Source organism: Austrofundulus limnaeus, unplaced genomic scaffold (genome assembly GCF_001266775.1).
Source record: "Austrofundulus limnaeus strain Quisiro unplaced genomic scaffold, Austrofundulus_limnaeus-1.0 Scaffold166, whole genome shotgun sequence".
Taxonomy (NCBI): domain Eukaryota; kingdom Metazoa; phylum Chordata; class Actinopteri; order Cyprinodontiformes; family Rivulidae; genus Austrofundulus; species Austrofundulus limnaeus.
In genome coordinates, this window is record NW_013952568.1 from 1,091,466 (window position 1) to 1,093,806 (window position 2,341).

At 38.1% G+C, this 2,341-nt stretch overlaps 1 pseudogene; it reads right to left on the reverse strand.

The window, feature by feature from the left end:
• Positions 1 to 680: 680 nt before the first annotated feature.
• Positions 681 to 1,672, reverse strand: LOC106523772 (netrin-G2 pseudogene; annotated as a pseudogene).
• Between the last annotated feature and the right edge of the window lie 669 nt (positions 1,673 to 2,341).

Below are 2,341 nucleotides of genomic sequence, written 5' to 3' on the forward strand. Positions count from 1 at the left end.
CCCTTCTGAAGCTGCTGCCCCCGCGACCCGACCCCGGATAGGCGGAAGAAAATGGATGAATGGATGGATGGACGGATGGATGGATATATATAATTGCTTTGGGAGTAATTGTTACCGCCTCTCTGAGTGTTGGTCCAGGACTCATTTCACTGTGGATTATGACTCTAACCAGATTCAGTAGTATCATGTTCCCATGATTTTAATGTTTGTGCAAAATTGTTTGAACAGATGAATGTGGAACCTTCAGACTATTTTTTCACGACAAAATGTGTTTGAGGTTTTCCTTAAAATACATCCATAGGTGTGCCTCAAATTCATTCTGTTGTTGTCAACTAATAACTATCAAATGCTCAGAGGGGTGATGATTAGGATTTTGATGACTAATATAATTGATCATTTACCAAATTTTCTAATTTATAAAAAATTATTAATTTGGTGATACAGCAGCTAAAATAAATAAGAAAATGATAAACATAAAAAAGCTTTGGATAAACTGAAAGATAATGTAAAAAGAACTGGAAGGGTATCTATGTTGCTGATGTAAACAGAGTCTATGATGTGAGGAAAAAAGCAGCAGCATGAGTTTTTATTGTATGTTAAAACATCTGGTATGAACTGCATTGACAGCTGTGTTCGTGTGTATCTTCAGCTATGTGCACAGAATTATGTATCAGACTGACCAGTGTGCAGAATCTTTCAGGTGGGTTTCCACACGTGATCCCAGGGGGGTCAACTCTAATCTGCATGAACTCCTTCATGTTGGTTGCAGGTGGCTGACAGGCGTAGAACTGCCATTCTGTCCCCAGCCCTGAACTGCGTCGAGAGCGGCACTTTTCAAATTGATTGTTGATCTGAGTCCAGCACTGTGGCAGCATGAGGGTGAGGAGAGCAAAGAACTGAATGGACCAATATGGGAACCAGTTGAAAGTGGTCATGGTGCACAGTCAGTCAAACAGGAAGTTCATTGGCATCCTCATTTTTCTCTCAGGTTCAATGCTTTGGGTAGAAAGATTTCACTGTCATGGTAAACATGAGAATAAAAACTCCCAGTCACCAATAAGATGTCCTGCCCACATCGGTCCTGAAAAAAAAAACACAAACAGATTAAAATTTCAAATGAAATATTTAATTGACAGATCTTAGTCATTGTAACACTTCCACAACAACTATAACTGCAAAGCTTCCACCACTGCCAGAGTAAATGTGTCACTGTAACACCTCCAGTTTTGTACTTTTATAGTAACATGATTGTACACTACCATTTAAAAAACATTCACTGGGATTCCTGTAATAAGTTTCCACATTAATACCAAATCTGTAACACCTCTCCAGTAAAGTATTGTAATGTTTGCATTGTTAAGCCTCTGGTTCAGAACTGGTTCTGGTTTAAGAGTCAAGTCTCTGCCTGACTAACTTGACAGTGTTACACCACAACAACACAAGTGAGAAAACTTCATGAACATTCCAGACACAACACCTGTTGAATGTATAAAAACCATTTAACGCTCTAATCAGTCCTGGTTGATTTGGTCCACTTCCTCTGTCTTACCTGTTTCACTGTTACTCACCTGTCTGTCTCTCTCCTCTGTCACTCTCAGGGTCTACAGGATGACTCTTAGTAAAATAATCTAAAATTCTTCCCCATGCAGCTCCTTTCATTTGTTTCTTTTTCTTCTTGTCTTCCTTCTCCAGTTAATCCTTTCTCAGTTCAATGCTTTAATCCTTTTATTGCTCCTTCTCCAGCTCCTCCTCTCAGAGGTTTTAGTGTTCTGTTGGCTGAAGCTCAACTGACTCTTTACTCCAAGCCCTCCCACATTCTGACTTAATAATTGATAATTATTAATGACCAGGTTGTGCCACCCAGGTGTTTATTCACATATGTGAAGCTTACAATCTGAAAATGTATTATTGATTATTTTAAATTTCCACMTACAACAAAGAACACCTCTGAATCTTTGCATCTTCAGGATGTTTTCAGATTTCTTTCAAAGTTAAACCTTTATATGTCTTTTTTGGGCTAAATTCTGAGGATAAATATTGCTTCTTGATATTGTAATGGAACTAATATTTTTGTGTTTAATCCAGTTACTCATAACATCCTTTAATGACCTAGGTTTTCATGACATTCTGTTCATCTGCAGACAGAATGATTAAAGTCAGAACAAGATTTACTAACAACAGTCATTCTTAGATATCACTTGTGTTTATCTTTGTGTTTTCCATTGACCTTGTATCAAATCTTGTTAAGAAGACATAATGTTTGTTAATATATATATGAGGCCTCTGGAGACACAGTGAGCAGTGTGGAGAGACAGTGACAGAGAGAAGCAGAGGCACAGAG